Raw genomic sequence first — 25223 nt, 5'->3', positions numbered from 1 at the left:
GCATTAAATAGAACATTGTGTATAATATTGACAAGTTATCACCACCGCCGGGTGCTTCAAGTTTTTAAGTGACAAGATAAATGTTGGCTTTTTAAGTTGGTCCTGCATATTTGTATGCATGATATTTGTTTCTTGGAAACAAGTTAGATTATTGGATTGAGTACGAGGGCTTTTTTACTAGGTATCAAATCGGAAATTTGTAATAATGTCCACCTGACGTTTGGCTTTTAAAGGAACACGTTGCCTTGGATCGGACGAGTTGGTCAAAACAAAAGCGTTTGTAACCGTTTTTTATAAAATGCATATGGTTGGAAAGATGTTTTAAAAGTAGAATACAATGATCCACACAAGTTTGCCTCGAAATTGCGTGGTTTTCCTTCTACTGTGCAAACTAACATGGTCGGCCATTAATGGGAGTCAAAATTTTGACCCCCATAAATGGCCGACGTGTTAGTCGACGAGGTAAAAGGAAAACCACGCAATTTCGAGGCATGTTTGTGTGGATCATTGTATTCTACTTTTACAACATCTTTCTAGCCATATGCATTTTATAAAAAAACGGTTACAAACGCTTTTCAAAGACCAACTCGACCGATCCAAGGCAACGTGTTCCTTTAAGTTTGTCCTGTCCAACGTTGAAAGAGGATTGGATGATTCATAAAAACTGACAGCAAGTCGGTTTGGGAAATAAACACATTTTCGGGGTGCTAATCTTTTAGGTATGAAATGAGCGTCAATTCCTAACGGCTGACCTAGCTGCCAAAAATAGAAAAAGAAATCCGAACTAAGTTTTCCGACATATCCTTGATTAGTTTTCAAGAGGCTGAGAGACTTTAGAAGTTGTGTGTTTGTTTTGCATGCAATTAAGGATTGGTTGTTATATGGGGATCATTAGAGTGGTGCTTCCTGCTATAAACTTAATAAGGCCGTAGAGAGCAAAAGTCACGCGGTAGCAGAAGTCCCGCGAGAGTGTAGTCACACGAGAGTTAGGGGAGCAATTACGCTGCAAACCTGTAATGACTTGTTGACCAGTCTACTATCTCAATACACGTCTTCAATCGCCTTTCAATTACTCCTCGCTGCAAGACAAACTTCCATATCTTAAAGAGAACATTTTTTTTAAAATAACACGCCCCAGGCCCAAATCATGCTCAGGTAATTGCTGATAAATTATCAAAATTGCTGGAATTATATGTTCCCTTTTTATTTTTTATTCTACGCTCTGTAGAAAATGTCAAACGTTGCGTCTTCAAAAGTACGGTCTTTGTGACTGCAAATGAACCAATAACTGCCCTCAAAGTTATGACCAACCATCGCGAACTCGTTTGTACCACCCTCATGGTGTTCGGAAAACAGATCGAAACATCATGTTTGTTTCGGGGGGGGGGATATGTTTGGTTTTTTTTGGTCTGTGTTTTGTATTTGTTGTATAAATGCCTCTGCAACAACAATTTGTCAAAGGTGCCATCAAGCAAATAGCACACTGTTGCTAGATTTTATAGTCTGTAAACCAAATTCACAGTCTTATCAAATTTCCAACGAAACAAATCGGAGCAATTCGTTTTGATAATCCATTTGTGAAATTTGTTAAAATCCGAAATTATTTAAACTAGTTTCAAAATTAGTTTTATCATTGTCCTTATTTGATTGTATGTACATATACCTTAACTTTTAGAGTGTTCGTGGTTGCTATTTAACCGGGTTACTTTTTGTGTGGCCATTTCCTTCGATTCGATTCTTGTCTTTATATTGCTTAAATGCTAACCCAACACAGCGTTGAACTAGTTCTGTCAGTGTGGCAATATCCTTATTTAATTATGCAGTCCACAACTCTGAGACTGTTCGTGGGCGAAATTATTTGAATGATCTTTGTTTGTGTCCATTTCGTTATTCGATTCTACCTACATGATAATACGATTGATCATTATAGTGTCCGCGATATAGCTGTTTAACCGAATTCTTTTGGGGCAATTTTCTTTATTCGATTCTGTCTTTTTAGAGCGTTGGTGTATTTCAAGCTAAACACCGCGTTGAACTTAATTCTGTTAGTGTGGCATTGTCTTGATTTGATTGTGTATAACACAACTCTGAGAGTAACGGTTTGCGGGAAATTATTTGAATGATTTTTGTTTGTGTATGTTTCCTTATGATTGTGATCCATTATACTGTTTTGAAAGGACTTCCCCACAATTTCCAAATGTCCAAAAGACAGCACACATTATTCACCCTGAGAATTAATGTTGTTAAAATTAATGTTCGTAAATTAACTATTGTTGGAGCATTCAGTTCAAACAGAATCAGGTTTCAGTTTTATGTGGGTTTTCAGCTATACCAAATAAATTAAAGGAGCATTATATACAGATTATTGTTAAGAAAAGAAAGTCGTGAAGATCAAAAAAGTTAAACGGTCTATAGTGATGACGATAGTAGCAAATATTTCTGTCTGAAATGTCATTTGATGAAAAATGAAAATAGAACGCTTAGTGAGCATTTTGTTAACAAAAATACAGTGTTTTTGCACAGCAAAGTGGGTTCGAATCCCGGTCTTGACACCTGCGTCCTTGAGTGAGACACTTCACCATTAATGCTTTGTCCTTCTGATTGGACGTAAATCCGTACTGAGATCGGTAGTGCACATTAAAAGAACCCAGAACACTTATCGTAATTGAATGTTTCTGGTTCATATGAAAACAGCAAACTACCCTCGTTTAGGCCTACATGTTTCTTTAGGCTCACAAGATACAGTAATTGAGTTGACTTATGAGGCATTCTTGGTTTCATTGCCAGGCATTTATATAAATAACAATACTAAAAACCGGTACTCACTGTTACCGCGCATTGAACAAGTACAAGAACAAGTGACTAGGGACAGTCAGTAGCACTGCCTGGCAACCTGTCTCGACAGGCGCGCCTACGTGTTCCGATGGGCAGACTATAAGTTAGGTCTCTCTCATGTTTGCTTTATCGGCAATGCAATGACAATCTAGCCTAATTTAAATAATTGGTTGCTGTTAAACACCCACCCACAGTACAGTTACTCATCAACCCACCACCGTCCCAAGTGGGGAATTCATCCAAGTCTACATCTAGCTCCAATTCTCCACGGTGCCATTGCTGTCTAGAGATGACTCAAGTTGACGGCAAATAAGAGCTGTTTTTCTTGATTGGGTTAAATTCTTTATGAATGCGTTGGCTGGTAAAGCCCGATTGTCCATCACCGTATACAATCAAATGGCGACGTTCAGCCAGCGATGAGAACACAAACGGTATATCTTCCATGGAAGTGAATTCAATTTGAGAGGTTCTTTATTTTCTGAGGACATTGTCACACTATACTGGGTTGAACCTTATCCTTGCCCTTTTGTAGATCAACTCACACAACCCCATAACCTAATTGAAGATGACATGACAATTTGTCAGTTTGCGTTCTAAGATGACTTGGGAGAAGAAAAAAAGAACATCACCTGGCTTTTCACTGTCAAAAAAACCACCAACGGTACACTTGAAGTGAATTCAAATTGAGAGGTTTTTAATTTCTGAGGACATTGTCCCACTATACACTTGCCCTTTTGTTTATCAACTCACGCGTGTTCTAAAACCATTAACCTGTTGAAGATTACATGACAGATTGTCAGCTTGCGTTTTAAGATGATTTGGAAATTCGAAAACTTCTCTGGCTTTTCCACGGTTAAAGCACAAAAACAAAATAGTCAAATGTTTACAGTATTACACCAACAGAACTGATAGTAACTTCTGAGCCCAGTAACCTGTTGAAGATAACAACACGACATATTGTCAGCTTGCATTCTAAGATGATTTGGGAAAAGAAGTAAAAACATCACTGGCTTTTCACTGTTAAAAATCCACCAACGAATCACTTGAAGTGAATTCAAATTGCGATTTTTTAAAAAAAATTTCTGAGGACATTGTCGCACTTAACTACACTAAACTGGACCTTATCGTTACCTTTTCGTATAGTAGATCAACTCACACTTTTTGAACCCAGTAACCTAATGAGGGTGACATTGACAGATTGACAGCTTGCATTCTAAGATGATTTGGGGAAAAGAAGCCATCACTGGCTTTTCTACGATTAAAGCACAACACAAGTTCATCAATATTAACGACAACAGAACTGCTAGAAGGCCTACCCGCACTACTGCTCACAACACAAACAATGTATATGTCAAGAGTGGGGTTTTTACCAACAGCTTATGTTAATAATATGAATGGATGTACTTTCATATATAGACTTATGGACCGTAAATTCATGCCTGATAAACTATTTATTTACTTAAAGTCACCTGGAAGTGGTATTTTTTTCAAAATAAAGCTTTTGTCACTAATATATGTGTTTTGATGAGTGGAATGTGAATAAACAGTTAACTAAGGTTTTAAAAAATCAGTTCTTATGTTATTTACAAATTTAAGAGTAGACCCCGACCCGAGAGGGCGCTATTCGTGACGTCAATTGAGGCAGACTTTGCCTGTAATGCGTAGAGTAAACACAATTGCAAAGTACATGTACGGACCAAGTCGTGAGTTTTGCTGCTGGTTTTCTCAGCAACTATCTGTGTTCAGCTGACTGTGACTTGTACTGATCTTTTTTATCAATCATCATTGCGTTGACAAAAACCAATGATCCGAACCTTTAAATTCGTGTTCTTTTCTTTCTTTCTATTCACCCATGAGCTTGAAGTTTGTCGAACTTGAATCCCAATGCCCTTTTACGATTCCTTTGAATTCTACTCCATTCAACGGATGTGGTACCATTAACCCCTCTATACGTTTGAATGGTTTAATTCTTCATTCGTTATACGTTCTATAAATTAGGCCATTCATAAAGTCACAGCTTTGAGTTGTGTTTCCCTTTATAGGTGTGGAATAGTTTACCCATGCCCATTAGAGAAAAAAGCTGCCAACTGCCATTAACATAAATCTGTTATTCACAAACACATTCTTCATTATATAGTTTGCTGTTATTTTTGCATACTTCCGTTCTTTTATGGTTTATTAGAGGTATTGGTAAAACAGATTTTGTGCATTTTTTTAAACTTTGTATTTTAATGTACTTTTTAAAGATTATATAATTGTAGTTAGTATATTTTCTATGTAATAAAAAAAAAGGAAAAAAAGGAAAAAAAAGACGTGTGTTCTCTTTTACTTTTATGTGCCTTTGTAATGTTGTTTTCATCTGGATTGCCTTTGATAGTGATCATTTTCGCTTTTAAGTTATTCGCAGGCTTGTTCTCTATATAGTCTTATTTTAAGTGTTTATCTCTCTGTATGTACTGTTTGTCTGGGGGGAAAAAATTAAAAAAAATTTGCTCCGACTTATAGGCTCCACCATGATTGTCTGAATGTTTTACTAATAGATTTACATTAAACTTCCCTTCAAATATTACTTACTGAGGTTGTGTAGTTTTTGAGAAATGAGTAAAACAAGTCACAAAATAATTTTCGTCTCAGGAAGATGAACACCATTTAGCACTAAAAATCCCATAAACCAGTTATGACATTATACCAAAACCATAGCATCATTGATTAACACGTTTTTACATGCTAAAACTGAGACCATAACATTATTTGTTTTACGCATTTCTCAAAAACTACAGCACCTCTGTAAGTAAAATTTCAAGGGAAGCCTTCTACTATCATAATCTTCAAACTGTGTAAGTTTGATGTAAATCTGTGGACACTGTGTTTTGTGCAAGAAAAGGTTCATAGACCCTTCAACGCACACATCGTCAAAGTGTAATACTGACGTGACTCAAATCCCAAAGCCGTTGTCAAATAAGCCTCATCCCAGTTGTGGTGTCGTAAATGAGTGATGTGCTACAAATTTTGAAATTTGTTACTTTTAGATAGAAACAATGGGATACAATTAAACCGTGAAAAATCTGACCTAATAGTTGGACATACGAAATTAAGTGAAGAATTGTTCACTACTCCCAAAAAAGTAGACCCTAACTTTGCTGGACATTGCGAGAGAGTTACAGATCTATCAAACTAGCTTATTGTAATTTAAATCTAATTTGTCATGTAATATCAGCCACCTATTTGACCAAGCATCGTAAACCTGTCACACACGATACAAGTTTTTTTCTTCTACTAGAGCTTTTTCTTAAAGCCACCAATCTGCACTGATTTCAAAAGGATCATTTTCAGTAACACAATATGTATTTTAATATAGAGTCTCGCACTATTTTTAACAGTTATTGATATTTGATTGTGGTTCCCTTTTTTGTTGGGTATTAACCAGACCAGAACCTGTTGGCTGTAAATTGCCGCATGTCATATAAATCGGAACACCTCAGGGACATCAGCCTGATACAGGTTCAATCTGAAGCTGTGGTAAGAGTGACTTTTCACTTGAAGTTGATGGTGAAGTTAATGTATAAGGCTTGTAACTGTTCATGATTTTGTACTATGCCTATATGTATATGTTCCAAAGATCTATAAATATTGTAATTTATACATGTTTGGCAATTATATGCCAGAAACCAAGTGAAGTGTTTGCTAAAACAATTCGTTGAGTACTTTCTAAGATGAAAAATAAAATAGTAAATAATTTTAATAGAGGCTCTCACAATCCTAAAGAAATTTGTTAATTGAATGTTGTTCTTTTTTGTTGCATGATCGGGACTCCCGGGGACAAAATGAACTCAAAATCACGGAGCAACAGTTTAGCTACAGTAACAGTGACTTTTGTTTCTCATATTTACACAAAACATCAGAAGAAGCTTGCTGATATTAGGCTTGTACGTGTTCTGACATCGTGCAATTGTTCATAGTTGTGTAAAGTATTCAAATGTTCATGTCCCTAACTTAGCTTGTCAAACAAATTATGGCCGTAGCATTACAAGCAAATTATTGATATGTTGACTTCACAAAATGTGGAGTTTTATTTTGTTTAAAATTAACTGGTATAAAAATCAGGGCTCAAATCTACAAGACTACAGCGCTTGTAATGAGCTCAATATTTTTGTTGGGCCACAATTTATTTGACAACATATATTTGAAAGATATCAGATTTGTCGTCAACATTGTTCACAAAAATACGTACTTTTAGCATTGGACAAGCCCGGTGGTCTTGCGTTTTTCAGTTGACTTCAGTAATACCTCATTGTCTTTAGTCTATAGACAATGAGTTATTAGTCAATTGAAAAACACAATACGGCATGACTTGTCCACCGTTAAAAGTACTGGCCTCGACGCTGCGTTAATTTCGAGCTCTGAAAATGCAACAGATTAAGACTCTCTATAGAAGAGTAGAGGTAAATCAGTCAATTTTGAGAGATTGATGCACTAATTTAGTAGTTTAACTGAAACAGTACACGCGATTCCCCGCAACAACAGGCCGGCGCTGTACTGTTAATGTCAATTAAACAAGTCAATGACCAACGACATTCACCACAAGCCTTTACATATCAACTTCGACAGAAACTGTCACTACTTTGGTGATGATTTATTTGTAGTGGTTACCTTTTAAAGTTATTAAGGAGGTGGCGTGCTAATTCATCCTTTTGATGAATTGAAACACTTACTATTCTGGAAAATTGCATGAATGATTTATGAGCTGCATGCTTACCTTTTTTCGTTCCCTCGAAATATAATATTTTGTTCCCTGTAAATATAATTTCGTTCCTAAAAACAATATTGCGTTGCCCCAAAATATTATCGCGAGTGAACGAAATAAAACACATTTTCGTGGGAACGATTTATTACTTTAAGGGATTGAACACTATTCCAAGCAATTTTTCTCTCTTGTTCTTTCTTGTTGTAGGCCTCTAGAGTAATTGTTTGATAAGCCCTTATTATGTAAATACAGTGTTAACTGTCATAGTGTAAACATTGTTTTACTTCAGCACAATTGGAGAAAAAAGTATTTCTACTGTTTTGAGCATGTTCGACAAAGCAAAGCTCCATCTTATGGACAACAAATATTGAATTTCATTGAATTTAATTGAATGTATTATATTTCGTTGTATACCTACTTGCCCGGGGGCAACAGTGATTTTATATCCTCTGTCTATGGAGTGTATTTGTGTACGTGATGATTAATATTAAATAAAAATAAAAAACACGAGTAGTAATAATAATTATTATTAAATTTATTATTGCAACTAAAAATAGCGCGCTTTATTGAGCACCAAACGAATACAAAATTTAAAAACCAACATCACGTCTGTCACAACAAATGTTCGGGACAACTGAAGGAGAAATGTTTGCGTTGGTTTTATATCAAATATTTTTTCAAACTCTCTTGGATTGAACAAAGATACAATAATATTAAGAGCGGACCTGAGCCTGAGCTCCGGATTAACGTGCCAGCGCTCTCAAACTGAGCTATCAATCCATATGTTGGCGGTACCACTATTATTACAATAACATTTTTCTAGTCAATTTGGTTTCAGCCCCAAATTATACAAAAGCTGCCCTGTCAGCTTCCGCTGAGGTTAAGTACCAAAACAAATTGTCGTTATTGACGTTAGTTTTAATTTAAGGACAAACTACACAACTGTATAACCAATCAAGATTTACCCAAAAAGCAAACGATTATAGATTTCTTATTGGTGCCAATTCTCAAGAGAATTGACTCTATTTAAAAGAACTTTCAAACTCAAGAATTATGTTGTAAAACTTACGAATTCGCTTTCTTCTTATGATTGCTGCAATCGAAACGAGCCGTAACTAACCTTGACGAAATACCTGACCAACCGTCCACGTTTCCCATAGTTAGTTTGATTTTCACATTGTACAGAACTGAGTGTCCAATATCCAACAACGATGTACAGGCCTGTCTAACATCCAATATCGCGAAAGCAACATTGATATGTGCTGTACAATGTATTGTCCAATATCCAAAATTGATGTACAAGATAGACATCACTATGTACAAACCTGGGAATTCCCAATGTCCAATACCCAACAAGCAACATTGATATTTACTGTACAAACTTATGTGATTGTCCAACATCCAATATCAAACTAACTGTACTGTCACACATTTCCCAGTTGTTTCAACATAAAGATGACATACAAATTAAATTAATCTATTACTGGTTGGTAGTGTCATACTATTTATTGAAAACATCGTTTAATCTTTAAAACGGTATACATTTTTCCCTGTATTTTTTTTAGATTGGATTTTTATTTTTTCTCAGAATACTTTACAGTATAACAATCAACAAGTTGCTCTGGTAAGGAGGTTGTCAAACATACATGATCGATCCAGTGAGGGAGCAAAACTAACGTCGTTTATTGATTTTAAAAAAAAGCAAAGAAATTAGTTTCGCTTGAGCTAACAATATGATTTTAATCATGGTTGCCACAAAACGGGGTTTTAAACGCAATGTAAACATCACGAGGCTTTGATAGAACAAGAACTATCATGTAAGCGCGGGGAACCTTATTATCAAATCCTATAATAATATAAATAATAGTCACGTCGTGATCACACGATGAGGCCTTGTTGAAATTTTTGTCCTGTAGTTTAGAAACGTTATCTTAAACAAATAATCATTTTTGTTTTGTTTAAGGTAATTTAATTTTAAAACGATTTACAAGAAACAAATTTCCAAAATAAAAATCATTACGACAGTGCACTTTGATGCATACAGAAAAAATTGCTACCCAGTGCACACAGAGTTTTTGTTGAAAAACAATGTGGTTATATACTCAAACGTAACTCAGATAAAATTAAAAGTTGACTTACCCAATCTAATTTATAAAGATGTTACCGCAACTGACTCCGCACCTGTAATGAAAAAGGTAGAAAATCGAGCTAGCTTTTAAACTGTGCGTGCGTGTGACAACAACGGGAAGGATACCCCAGTCCAATTAGCATAATACAACACACGTTTCAATGCCCTTTCAAGAGCTGTCAGTGATGGGTGTACGTCATTTTCAATATACCAAATGTCATTGAAAATCTACCTTTAGATCTGTACACATTTTATATTCGTCCATGATGAGAACCTTGTTGTTTTTGAGTTTCCCTGCGTTTTTTCTTTTTTGCTTTCAGGGCCCAATTTCATAGAGCTGCTAAGCACAAAAATTTGCTAAGCATGAAATTTCTTCCTTGATAAAAACAGAATTACCAGCCAAATTTCCACATGATTTTCAGGATAAGCAAACAACAGCTAAATACCAGTATCAAGCAATATGCAACAAATAGAAATTTGGATGGTAATCCTATTTTTATCAAGGAAGAAATTTCATGCTTAGCAAATTTGTGTGCTTAGCAGCTCTATGAAACTGGGCCCTGTTTATGAATTAATCATGAAAACGTTAACGTGCCGTCACTGTATACTCACGAAGTGACTCTACTCGGGTCACAATGACGCTTTGTGGAACCATGGAATACTTAGATCTAAAAAAAAATTCAAGGGAACATTTTGCGGCCATCTTTGTAATAAAGTCATGTAAGTTATCCCAGTCCCAATTCATTTATTCTTTTTAATATAATCATTCGCTATGGCAACAACATACTATTCAAACTTTCTCATTTTATGGACTTTGTGAAGTGTTTTACTGGTGACGTTATATCGTAACATTCTAGTAACTCGGCTACGAATGGAATAAGAATAAAATCATAACCATAAATGGTGTGAGTATTTACCCCACCTTTAAAACCAAAATGTATTCTTTCTCCCAAATCCACATTCATCATAATAATCCAACGGGGGTTTCAAATTCATAAAAATTGTTTCCTTTCAATTCACAAACATTTTGTCGAGACTGCAACTCTAGACGCTGGAAGCAATCCATGCACTCTACAGGGAAATTATACGAGCAGGGAACATTGTACCAAGCAACAACTGAAAGGAGACTAAACTTTACATTCCAGCTCCAATTTCATGCTAAGCACCTTGTTGGAGCGTACTTAGCGTAAATTAGGAAAACAACTCATTCTTATCGGGCGTACGTAGCCTGTCTGGCTCCCAACTCCCCATTTGTTTAAACAAGCCTCAGCGTACGCATGACGTATTCTCAGGACCGTCTGGGTTCTAGTTCCGAATAAATCCAGATAAATTTGTAAGGTATACATTTTCAACATTTTGGGCTAGACAAAGAAACATTGACTAGAGCGGGACTTGAACCTGCGACCTCCGGATGCAAATGCCGGCACTGTACTGATGTAACCATAATATTGGTAGTCTATTTTAATACTTGGTACCCATTTTCCGGTATGGGGGGAACAGTTGTTTAAGGAGGAGGACAGTCATTTACGCACTCTAAAAACTAAACAAACTAATTTCTAGGTCAGGCCAGTTTTTAGCAAAGGTTCCGGGTCAAACTGACCTAGAATTGGTCAGGCCTCATAAACCAGAACCGGGTCAATATTCTAAGGCTTAACAAATTTCTGCTAAGTACAAATCAGCATGATACCGTTCACAAATGGTACGTATGACATGGTGTTTTGGCTGGTAACCTACATTGGTAAGCGCAAGTTTGCGCTGAGCTTCTTTTTAAGCTGATGAAGCAGCTCCATGAAACTGGGCCCTGCGTGGTTAGAAGAGGGTTGTTAACTGTGTAAAACCATTACCAGAAATGACTGAAGCACACATGATACTAAACACCAACATCTGGAAATAACTTCAAGATAGGAAGTCACGTTCTCATGAGATGACACTGAGAACGAGTCCAAATCATCAGGGATTGTGTTCACGACACGATTGTATCGACCCAGTTCACATGACGTCATCACCACAACAGTCTCAGGTAACGCCATGTTTTGAAGTCAGTTTCAAAAGTCGGTTATTAGAGCCATGCCCGTGTGTTAGGCTGCAAATCTTTTGTACTGTACGTCAACATTGCCATAATCGTAGGGCTTTTCATTGGGAATTTTTTTCTTCTAAATCGATTAAAAAAGGGAATCTTGAACAAAAATTCAGGAAACTTTTTGAGGATGGCAATTTTGAACTACTGAAAAAGAATTGCTGTCAGGTCTGGCCTAGCACAAGGATACAATAATACTTAAATTATGTCTTTGCCCCAGCGCCGACAGCGTAAACGTTTATGGGGAAACAAGGAGGAGCACATCTACCCAATTGAAACTCATGCATTTCTCTTCAACAAGCCCGCCTTTTGAGCACACTTTAAATGCCATTAGTATTTTATAATCTCACATGAGTTTCAACAAAAACGTTGTTTACGTGAATAGAAACATAGATTGTCAAGACATTAAAATTATCACCAATGTAACATTTTAATTTGACTGGTTATGTTTAATTTATTGACTCATGTATTTATTTATTTATTAAAAAGATTTATAATATTCTGAAGAGTCGAGATTTCAAATGCATTGTGGCACAGGGATGGGATGCACGGGCAATTAGGGGACAGGTGCTACCCCCGTCCCTTTCCCCATGTACCCTCCCTTAGTATACCATGTTATTTCTTCCGCCACCGCCTTGCCCCAGTTTGCAATCCCTCTCCAAATGAGAATGTCTTGTTACACCAAAGGGCATAAGACTATACTCAGGTATCCATTGCGTATCACTGGGACAGGCGTACCAATCTTAAAGCTCGTTGGTGGTGCCGATTGAGGATTGTAGAGCGAAGGGCATCGGGTAATTCAGAAGGGTTTTCATTGCCAAAGGAGAAGTTATCAATCCACCAAAATGGTACTCTGCAATAGCTTAAAGGAACATTTAACACAGTTGCCGGCAGTTTAAGCACATTATTTAATCCACCATATACATTTGAACTAACAACCCTGTACAAGGTTGAGATCGTTTGGCCATCCTGGATCACAAGATTGTGAAAAACCGATTACACATTTTTAATGACATCGATTGTTAAAAAAATGAATAAAATGCCACTTAGCGTTGAACTCCAAACGGGAAATTAGTATTATCTATCTTTCATCGAGTTATGATATTTCAGACAGAAATATTTCCGGATGTTTTCTACCATCATCATCATCATTAGACCGTGTAATTTTGTGTACATCTCTGTGATTTTAGACGAGTTTTTTTCTTACTAATTCTGTAAGGATGAACAAATCGAAAATTCTCAAATTGTTCTGAACTATCTTGAATATTTCAAGATGATTCCCCCCCCAATAATTTAAGAGAACTGCAAGACGTTTAGACTTTGTTTTATTTATTTAGTTGCCGTCTTTGGTATGAAGGCAAACCTACAGTTGCAATTGCAATTTGTTTGCTGAAATCGTTACATCGATTTACGAAGCGCGCAATTCTAGTGGCTGTAAGCGCAGAATTCTGCGGTAAGCAGAGCCATGAAACTGGGCAATGGTGGCTTGTTTTCAACGTTTCGACTATTGTGCGCTCTATTCGTCATTAGGAGACTGGAGAGTTGAGCGGACAGGTTTCATAATCTTTAGTTGGTCATGATTGTTTGATGAGAATATTTATTTTGATGATGGTTAGTTGTGAGTAAGACTTTCGGTGGTTCGCTAAATAGAAATGTTTTAACCAAGTATTTAAAATAGTTCCAAACAACAGGTAAGAATTTGTTTTGAGGTTTCGGTTTTGATAACAATAATTGTGTGTTATGCATAATAAAATTTGACACAGTTTCGCACTAAAGGGTTTTGATACCTTTTGTATATGTCAAAGTTGTGTTTGGCCATGACGAAAATCCCTATTCATGCACTGTGAATGAAGTATGTTATCTCAGGTAACTTACCTGTAGAAGTTTCAGGCCTTTAAAGTCGTCAAGTTTTTGAGAGAAAAAAAGTGCAAAATAATCACAGAGCGATGATTTCAGGAAATTCGCGTAAATACCAGTACTGGTAAATACGTTGTTCATGCTATAAATAACTTCAGTCTCCTGAGAAAAAAGTACAATATTGGTTTACTCATTTCTCATTTACCTCAGCGAGTAATAATTTAAGGGAAGCTTTCTACTATTATTATATTCAAACCGTGCAAGTGTAAATCTGTAAACATTGTGCTTTTTGTCGACCTACTTAAATGAAAACGACAACAGGTGGTTTCTGGTTTAAAATCATTTAAAATCTGTTAAATCTATACGGAAATTGAGTTCACATGAGATTAAACAGATTTTAATTATGTAAAAACAACCGTTTTGGATACCTTCGTTTTCGAAACGGAAACGGCAGAAGTGTTTCTAGTTTTCCAAAACCATGACGTTCAGGCTTGATTTTGTGATCGATTATTACAGAAAAAAACCGGAAGTGTAAACATGTCAAAATTACACTTATAATTACTTAAAAAATAAATTAAAATAACATTCCCAATTTGTTCAAGTTGCCGTTTAAAATGCCATGCAAGGTTCCTTAGAAATGGTTCCTTCAAAATGTTAATGAGGCCTGGCATGTGTTTTAACGACAACGATTCTGAATGTACCGGCCGAGTTCAACAAAAATGTATTCGATTTAACACCTGGCTCATACACGTTGAAAATTAATGCTCTGTTGAATCAGCATTAAACAGTCAAGCGAAGCAATTCAATTCAAACAGTTTAAAGGCACTGGGCACGTTTGGTAATAATTTGTCAGAGACCAGTCTTCTCACTTGGTGTATCCAAACATATTATGCAAAAAATAACAGACCTGTGACAATTTGGGTTCAACTGGTCATCGAAGTTGCAGGAGAATAACAAAATAAAAGACACACTTGTTGAACAACTGTGTGTGCTTTCAGATGCATAAAAAGGCTTCAGCTGAAGTCTGTTAATATTTTAGTGAGAAATTACCTCTTTCTCAAAAACTATGTTAGTCAGACGGAGCCGTTTTATATCATCAACAGCTCTCCATTGCTCATTACCAAGTTAGCTTTTATGCTAACAATAAATTAGTATTATTACAAAATAGTGTCCATCAGAGTCTTTAACACGCACACATCTTTCAAATTAAAAATCAGCATCAGCAAAAAGCTGGTCAACCATTCAATGTCATCAACTGTAAATTCAACTGTAAATTGAATGAAATTGTATAGAATGAATGTCTATAAAAGAAATTGGGCGACCGAAACGAACCTAAACGAAATTGAACGTAAAAACAGAAACCCATGTTAGAATGAATTAGAGAAGACATGGATACATTATTGACTGCGTTTTTACTTGGAGATTGTCTTGTTGCCTCTTAATTGCCTTTTAGTAAACAGACAAATAATTGAATTTGTCTCATGGAGGTGATTCTCACGTATGGGTGGGAGGAGGGGGTGCCCTGCCCCGCTGAGCAGGAACCATTCGGCACTCGGCAGGCAGATGGTGTGTTTAGTTGTATTCCATGTGTCAATCTTGCTTTTTAACAGAGTATTAAATGAGGCGACATTTTCTTGGGAATTAGTATTGTTTTGAACTTAATAACAAGAAAGCTTTAAAACGCAACTTGAAATAAGTTTCTGGTTCCCCTAAAATGAACCCTTTGATTCATCTTCCAAGGATTGATAATTGTCCCTTTGATGAGACCAAACTAAAACAATCACTGCCTTCGGGTTTTTCTCAATTGGTTAGATGGATATCTAACGTTCTGATTGTATAATTAACGGAACACGTTGCCTTGGATTAGACGAGTTGGTCTATAAAAAGCGTTTGTAACAGTTTTTTATAAAATGCATATGGTTGGAAAGATGTCTTAAAAGTAGAATACAATGATCCACACAAATTTGCCTCAAAATTGCGTGGTTTTCCTTTTACTGTGCGAACTAACACGGTCGGCCATTTATGGGAGTCAAAGTTTGACTCCCATAAATGGCCGACCGTGTTAATCGACGAGGTAAAAGGAACACCGTGCAAATTAGAGGCATGTTTGTGTGGATCATTGTATTTTACTTTTACATCTTTCTACCCATATGCATTTTATAACAAACGGTTACAAACTCTTTTAAAAGACCAACTCGTCCGATCCAAGGCAACGTGTTCCTTTAATGGATGTTAAATTAACATCGGGGATAAAGAATATTAATTTTGGTTTTTACCCATACAACGAGGTTTCTCAGCAATGTATACTTAGTACTTTCCCGAGCCCTGTGAAGGGGTCGTGGGTTCGAATCCCATCGAGTAGTTATGACTGTAGATCATTTCTAATTCACGTTTCATATTCCACTTTAAATTTTGTATCTACAGTGATATGCTTCCGGGCTCTTTCGTTTCCAAAATAGTGAGAAAAAAAAAGAATTAAGAATGTATGAAAGCAAAACTACACTGCCCTTCTTACGAAGCCTGTGTTTCATCGTTTACTGGAGTGTCTTTTGATAGTGTTTTATTTGATGTATGCCTTTGCTGATGAATGTTGAATAAACGGAGTAATATAACTCCACATCAAGAGAGAAAAAAAAAGAATGTATGAAAGCAAAACTACACTGCCCTTCATACGAAGCCTGTGTTTCATCATTTAATGACTAAAAACTGTCATTTATAGATGACACCGTCTGTAAAACTATCACTGTCTTCAGTTTTTTTCTTAATTGATTGGTATTAATTATGGGTGTTATCGTTCTAATGGCCGTTCATTTCTAATTCATGTTTCAATGATGTCATTGTGTTGTTTTGAAAAATTTTGCAATTTTGATAATTTATTACAAATCTTAAGCACAAAGCAATGTGCAATATTTGGTTTTTTTTACACCGGGCTTTTACTCCCGGAAACCGAACACCTAGAGTTTGTTTACAAACCCTCAATGTCTAGTTTCTAATTGATGAGTATTAATTATGGGTGTTATCATTCTAATAACCGTTTATTTCTAATTCATGTTTCAATTTCCACTTCTAGTTTGTCTCTATAATTATGTGTCCAGGTGTTTCAAGCATAGGGCCGTTACATTCCATATCTTGTAATTTGTTCCTAACTTCCACTTCCAGTTTGTCTCTATAGTTATATTTGTGTCCAGGTCCAGTCCCTCTCGTTTATGGAATGTTGAGGGAATACGTTTAGGTGTGAAAGGAGAGTTACACTGAGAAAGGTAAATTAGTTTTTATATTGTGAGCAACAACAATAAAGGCGAGGTTGTCATGTCCGCAGCGTATGTGCTAATAGCTTTTTCCTCGCTAGAGTGTTTCACGCACACGACCGTTACATTCCAGACCTTGTGATTTGTTCGTATATGGCAATGGAAGGTAGTGATATATTATTATGTTGACAGTTTGGTCTAAACGGAAGATGGTTTTAAATGGCATCACAACATGGCCGAATGAATTCCGTGCCCCCTCATATTATTTCTAGCTCGTGTGCGAGAAAATTGCTTCGCACAACTTGTGGCATTATATATATAATATAATATATCGAAGTCTCATATAGCGCACGTATCTACTAAACAAGGTACTCAAGGCGCTGAATATATACACACTTTCAGAAAGATAGGTTATTGCAGTGATGAATTCTGAGACCCAATTATTTAGCACCTTATAAGGGTTTACAAGGTGCTAAGGCGCATTAAGCAGCAACAACCAGGAACACCGGGGCGAACCCCTTCTCTTTTCAATAAGTGCACTGGGTTCTTTTACATGCGTTACACAACACATGGGACCAACGGCTTTACGTCCCATCCGAAGGACGAAGCAATGGTTAAGTGTCTTGCTCAAGGACACAGTGTCACGGCTGGGATTCGAACCCACACTCTGCTGATCAGAAACACCAGAGTTTGAATTCGGTGCTCTTAACCGCTCGGCCACGACACTTCCACGCATATTGCGTATTGTTGCACTGTGCCAAGATAAATACAAAATATTATAATATATATTACCAAAAATTGAAGTACAAATCATTATGAGAAACGGGTCCCTCTGAATTAGCGTGTTTTTTGAGAGAGGTAATTTCTCACTCAAATATTAAAGTAATTCAGACCTGACGTCCCTTTTAGGCATCTGGAAGCCGCACTTGTGCACCAAGTGTGTTTTTCCTTTCATTATTCTTTTGCACATTCGTTGACCAATTGAGTCAAAAATTTCACAGGTTTGTTATTTTATGCATACGTTGGGATACACCAACTAATAATACTTGTCTTTGACAATTACCAAAGGTGTTCAGTGTCTTAAACCAATATTTTTCGAATTTGAAGCATGCCTACATTGTCTAGCACCTATGCACCAATCGTCTGTCTAGAGTCTACTATCGGTCAATGGGGAGGAACACGCGGGGACAACATCAAAGCAAACATGCTTCTCAAGTTACGCCCGAACTTGACAAGAGTCCACAATATAACCGGGAAAACAAGCCCTCATTCAAAATCATGTTACTATGCACGCACACGTTGTAATAACATATTGGGTCTCAAATTCCATTACGTGCTTGCTACGGTCTACAAGATAACATACTTATTTTGGAAACCGATGGTTTGATGGTTGCTTGAACATGTTTGACCTGACATTCTTTTAATAATTTTTTTCTCCATTTTATCTGACGGGATTGTAAAGGGATATTGTAATTAATGTTGTAAGAGCTACACATACTATTATATGAACTGACTACGGATTGAGCAATTAAGGCACATCACTGTGTTTTTAGAAGACTACATTTGATTCAAATCCTCTAGTCTCAAGAAACATGTCATAAAGGGATGGTACATCATTGGTTTTTCAACTCGTCTATAGTTTTCAAAAAGATCATAAAGAAATGCTACGTTATTGTTTTTTGGAAGAGTATACATATATTGTTCGAATAATCTAGTTTTTAAAAACACATCATAAAGGGATGGTAAAACCGTTTTTTTTAAGAAAATATTCTTCCAATCCTCTACAGTTTCAATACAAGAATCATTAGTGAATGCCACACAATTGGTTTTTTGAAGAGTACATTCATTCCAATCCTCAATAGCTTTCAAGAAAAACACCATTTAACCAACCTTGACAAAATTTTGTTTTCCAATTTGCGGGTCACATTTTCAGGGAAAACCCACACGCATCTAATTTTTCTATACAATCAAATTTATGTATCCAAACCCAGGCCTGCGGGTCACAATAAAGTCAGACTCCTCTCTTATGCGAATCAAAAACACCACCCACATAGTGGTCACAGGGAACAATACATCATAGGCAGCTTTAATGATGAAGGTATTCATTCATACCTTTAATGAATTATTGACTTGAAACAAGTTGTTACAAATGCCACACAATGTGCCAAAAATGCATCTGAGCGCGCAGGTGGCAAACTGTATACAACTTTAGCAATGTTTAGTTGTGGCATATTCACACCTTAAGACATGAAGTCTCTCGAGATTTGATCGCGTCTATGAATTTACTGGCTGTGTTATTGGTCGATGGTCATTATCTCGCGTGATGATGGTTCACGACATGGCAGAACAAACCACCAGTGCAGTGTGTAATAGACGAAGGAAATTGTAATTAAAAACAAACATTTAACCACTTAATTAAGTTCGTGATCGGACATAATTGTTTCACTGGTTGCTCTGATGTTACACTCCGTTTGTATTAATGAAATGCCTTCGGTGATCTTCGTTATTTTTCTATCGTAAATGATTACCAATTGTAACTCGAACCGTAGCTGTTTACGGCCTGACTGAGAATTGTTTAATTCCGCGAATGTTTGATGTAAATTAACTTTTTAAAGGTTGCCTCTGTTGATCTTTCATCTCACGTAATCGACCGTCGTTGTTAATGTTGGTGGTGTTGGTGGTGGTGTTGTTGGTGGTGTTGTTGTCGTTTTCATTGTCGTTGTCCTTGTCATGTCGCTGTCGTTGTCCTTGTCACTGATGCTGTCGCTGTCACTGATGCTGTCGTTGTCACTGATGCTGTGGTTTTCACCGATGCTGTCGTTGTCACTGATGCTGTCGGTTACACTGATGCTGTCGTTGTCACTGATGCTGTCGTTGTCACTGATGATGTCGTTGTCACTGATGATGTCGTTGTCACTGATGCTGTCGTTGTCACTGATGATGTCGTTGTCACTGATGCTGTCGTTGTCACTGATGCTGTCGTTGTCACTGATGCTGTCGTTTTCACTGATGCTGTCGTTGTCACTGATGCTGTCGTTGTCACTGATGATGTCGTTGTCACTGATGCTGTCGTTGTCACTGATGATGTCGTTGTCACTGATGCTGTCGTTGTCACTGATGCTGTCGTTGTCACTGATGCTGTCGTTTTCACTGATGCTGTCAATGTCACTGATGATGTCGTTGTCACTGATGATGTCGTTGTCACTGATGATGTCGTTGACACTGATGCTGTCGTTGCCACTGATGCTGTCGTTGTCACTGATGCTGTCGTTGTCACTGATGATGTCGTTGTCCCCGATGTTGTCATTGTCACTGATGATGTCATTGTCACTGATGCTTTCATTGTCGCTGTCACTGTCACTGTCGCTGTCACTGTCGCTGTAGTTTTCGGTGTCTTTGCAGTTGTTAGTGATGTTGCAGTTGTTGGTGATGTTGCAGCTGTTGGTTGTGTTGATGCTGTTGTCGTCGTTGTTGTTGTTGCTGCTGCTAGTGCTGCTGCTGCTGTTGCTGTTTTTGTATTTGTTGAAGTTAGTGTTGCTTCTTTTGTTGTTGTCGTCGTTGTCGCTATTGTTTTTGAAGTTTTACTTTACTTTAAAGCAGTGGTTAAGCTCTGGGGTAACGTATTGTATTCTGGTTTGAATAACATTTCACAACCATGAGGGAAATCCCCCTACAGCTGCGTTGACCGATGTCCATGTTGTTGGCAGATAACTACAACCGAAGCATGAAGACGGGACTCAAGTCATGCTGTTTCAATCCATTAGGAATTAGGCAGTCGCAGGCCAATCCTGACTGAACAAAAAGCTCTTATATGTCAGTTTTCCCCCAACAAACAAGACAAAGAGGGTTTCCAAGCCTAGCCTGTTATATTACTGACCAACGGTCTGGCTAAAATGTACAACAAACACTCCAAAGCCAAGTGCCATCGTAACTGTATGACATACTTGTGCACTAAGACGCCCCCTACATACATAATTTGGTCGCAATGCATCAATTCGAGATATTAAGACCTATTTAAAACGTAAAGTTCATGCATTAAAAATTAAAGACAAAGTCATTCCCGTAAGTTTTTAGAATGACGTAGATTGCACCAGAGGGCATCTACGACATAAAATTTTCCCGGGGCCCTTAAGCGGGCCTGAAATTTACTTCGAAATGGATTGTTGATTTCAAGCAGCTGTCAACGCTCGGAGTGAGGGCGAAACGAGCACCGAACTCAACCTACGTGTTTCTGTTCAGCAGAGTGTGGGTTCGAATCCCGGTCGTGACACTTGTGTCCCTGGGTGCTCTATGCCCCGAGCAAGACACTTTACTGGTTGTTTCTCTCCACCCAGTTGTAAATGGGACCTGTGAGTGCAGAGATGGTTCTTGTGGTTGGTTCAGCTAAAAGTGCGCTTTATTTGGCGGCACAGGCTGTATCCCAGGGAGCTGATATAGTTTAAGGAATGAAATGGCCTAGGGGTTCAGGGTAATAATGTTGGAAGCGCTTTGAGACATGGTGTATAAAGCCCTGTATACAAACTGAATAATTATTAAAAACAAGAGAACATTCTTGGAACAGAACAGTCTAGACTTTTCCAATTTTTTTTTTTTGAAAGATTAATTTGAAATGCGTGGTAGCGAGAAACTTGATCTCCCCCAATAAAGATTATATGGAATAAATCGATTTGGGAAAGAACACCGACACTAATTAGCAAGATAAATTACCAAGGCAACTTGGAGTTTAATTTACTCGGCGAAATAAATTACCTCACTGTCTATATAAGTCCTGGCGCCATCATATCAGGTAGCAATGTTTTAATGAAAGTTGTAATATTTTTTATTAACTGGCTTATTATATACAGGTACTATTAAACTTTAAAACAGGTTTAGAGCAAATTAAAAATCCAAATTGTATTAAGTTTCCTGTTTGATGGCATTTTAAAAGCTATTCAAGGCCATATTAAGTAATTGGAAGAAAAAAAAAAGTCAGCATGAAACAGATTATTTCGAAATTAAACAAACACATTTTTTGAAGACAAATTTGATTGAAAATAAACAAATAAATTTAAAATCTACTCAACTCTTCGTGCGTCATAATGATTTCTTTGAGACACCGTGGTCGATTTCACTATGAAAGTCCCATACTTGCGAATAGTCCTATAGGACTTTGTATAGGAGTTATTAAAAGCCTAAAGACTCGTCCTAAGTTAGGACTAGTAACTCGAGATTAGGCTTGACTTTCTCTTTGTGAAAGTGCACCCAACCAAGCCTGGAATAACATGGGACAACGAAGGCACTGTCTCTGCCGCTCAGGTCTTCGCCTTGGTGCCCCTTGGATTTGTCAATCTTTAAGATTTTCCAATGGCCCTTTTCCAATGGCCCAATTCAAGGTATGAGACGCCATGGTATATAATTGTTGTTTGGTATATTCAGATCGGGCCTCTATGCTTGAAAGGGCAAGGGCACCAAGGCATTTTATTTTTGGTAAAGGTCACCCTATATAAGGAAATTGTCAATTTCTTCTGTGGCATTTTAAGGGCATCAAGATAATGACAGGGGCACCAAGACAATGACAGGGGCATGGAGGCAATCTCCTTCGTTTTCTCTGTGAAGTAGGCCAGGTAAATTTACTTAATATGAAAATGTGGGTCAGGACCCACGGGACCCGGAAACGGTCGGTTAAGACCGGTGAGTTTTTAGAGTGTGAACATGGAAATGGGAACTGGGTGAATGTGCTAATTATGTAGTATTGTTATAACTGAAAACCAAACAGTCCATATAGGCGTTGTGTTATCATTAACTAATACCGGCCAACATTATTAAAGCAGTCAGTAATAGGTATTTTAGGCCGATCTGCGTCTTGGCATCCTCACCCACAGTCTGTGAGTATATGCAGTGCACAAAGACACAAAATTTGCGCGTAACAGGCATTTTGTAACATCCAGAAACCTCAAAACAACTAAAGGAATCAGAGAATTGGGTTTCTTGTTGGCCTGGGATGAGCAGTAATTCGGATGACATGATGATGTATTGGGGTAATTTGACAGCGTGCGATTCCATTGAAATAAAATTACATTGACAGGAAGAATCTCCGATTTTAATTTGCTATATAAATTGGCACTGGGCTCAAAGTGTTACCCATGCAGAGGGGTGTCTGCGTGTCTATGTGTCTTTTTGGACACCCTATTTGTTTGTCATTTGTTTGTGCGCCATGAGCGTCAGTCATGGCGGATACCGGCGCCTTATAAATTTTCATTATTATTATTATTATTATCATTTACATGTGAATGTGAAATAGGCCTAAGTGAACAATATTTTGACACACAGTTTGAAAAAGTCAAGCGAATTCTGACATCTCTATTTGTTATCAAACCCTGGCTAAAACCTTGCTTTGAATGAATAGAAATATTCAAAACAATAAAAACATTGGGGAATTTTTTAACACAATAAATTTGGGGAATTTTCAAAGCAATAAATACAATTGTGAAATTTTAAATAACAATTAATACATTGAGGAATTTTTAAATAAATGAAAAAACACTGGTGAATTTCCAGAACAATAAAAAATTGTCGTTTATGACGACAGTATTCCAATAAGTGTTTGTGTTAATATAATTGTGCAGGTATACGCCATAAAATGGGCAATTTTATGGGCTCAGTTCATAGAATGATCGATCATAAAACAATACAAGAAACAAGTGAACTATTATTTATTTTCTACAGTCACGTCTGAGCAGTGTATTCAGAGGTTGTACAAAACGAACATACTTAAAGTCACCAATAACTCATTTCGGCTGAACTGACCTCATTAACTAATACCAGCCAACATTATTAAAGCAAAGTCAGTAATTTTAGGTATTTTAGGCCGATCTGCATCTTGGCATCCTCACCCACAGTCTGCGAGTATATGCAGTGCACAAAGACACAAAATGGGCGCGTAACAGGCATTTTGTAACATCCAGAAAACTCAAAACAACTAAAGGAATCAGAGAATTGGGTTTCTTGTTGGCCTGGGTTGAGCAGTAATTCGGATGACATGATGATGTATTGGGGTAATTTGACAACGTGCGATTCCATTGAAACAACATTACATTGACAGGAAGAATCTCCGATTTTAATTTGCTATATAAATTGGCACTGGGCTCAAAGTGTTACCCATGCAGAGGGGTGTCTGCGTGTCTATAGGTGTCTTTTTGGACACCCTATTTTGTTTGCCATTTACATGTGAATGTATAATAGGCCTAAGTGAACAATATTTTGACACACAGTTTGAAAATGTCAAGCAAATTTTTACACCTTTTTTTGTTATCAAATCCTTGCTTTGGTTGAATAGGAATTTTCAAAACAATAAAAACATTGGGGAATTTTTTAAAACAATAAATTTGGGGAGATTTCAAAGCAATAAATACAAATGTGAAATTCAAATTTTTAATAAAAAATAAAAAAACACTGGTGAATTTCCAGAACAATAAACAATTGTCGTTTATGACGACAGTATTCCAGTAAGTGTTTGTGTTAATATAATTGTGCAGGTATACGCCATAAAAAGGGCAATTTTATGGGCTCAGTTCATAAAATAATCGATCATAAAACAATACAAGAAACAAGTGACCTATTTTTTTCTACCGTCACGTCTGAGCAGTGTATTCAGAGGTTGTACAAAACGAACAAACTTAAAGGAACACGTTGCCTTGGATCGGACGAGTTGGTCTATAAAAAAGCGTTTGTAACCGTTTGTTATTAAATGTATATGGTTGGAAAGATGTGTTAAAAGTAGAATACAATGATCCACACAAGTTTGCCTCGAAATTGCGTGGTTTTCCTTTTACTGTGCGAACTAACACGGTCGGCCATTTATGGGAGTCAAATTACACAGTCGGCCATTTATGGGAGTCAAATTTTTGACTCCCATAAATGGCCGACCGTGTAAATTTGACTCCCATAAATGGCCGACTGTGTTAGTCGACGAGGTAAAAGGAAAACCGTGCAATTTCGAGGCATGTTTGTGTGGATCATTGTATTCTACTTTTACAGCATTTTTTTACACATATGCATTTTATAATAAACGCTTTTCAAAGACCAACTCGACCGATCCAAGGCAACGTGTTCCTTTAAAGTCATCAATAACTCATTTCGGCTGAACTGACCATTGGATAATCACTGACCAATGACTATAAGAGTTATCGGGTTACAGTTGCGAAAACGCACCTCAGTTCAGTGTTCAATAATAAAGGGGGAGGTGTTTGGTAAACACCCATAATATGTCAGTCAAATTTACTTGGGGTGGACGCCTAGCCTACAGAAACATAAAGCATTTTGCATCGTCTCAAAGTACTGCAATATTTGTATTAA

The 25223-nt window shown here is 37.1% G+C and overlaps 1 protein-coding gene across 1 annotated transcript in view; it reads right to left on the bottom strand.

The window, feature by feature from the left end:
- LOC139950075 (bombesin receptor subtype-3-like) overlaps window positions 1-25223 on the bottom strand; it is a 55487-nt gene that overhangs the window by 5744 nt on the left and 24520 nt on the right. The window contains exon 3 of the mRNA XM_071948707.1: window positions 9719-9760. The gene's annotated coding sequence lies outside the window, so the exon portion shown is untranslated. The remainder of the gene's footprint in view (window positions 1-9718; window positions 9761-25223) is intronic.

The sequence above is a fragment of the Asterias amurensis genome, chromosome 17 (genome assembly GCF_032118995.1).
Source record: "Asterias amurensis chromosome 17, ASM3211899v1".
NCBI lineage: Eukaryota > Metazoa > Echinodermata > Asteroidea > Forcipulatida > Asteriidae > Asterias > Asterias amurensis.
Note: the sequence above shows the minus strand (reverse complement) of the source record. Positions and strands in the feature narration are given on the sequence as shown.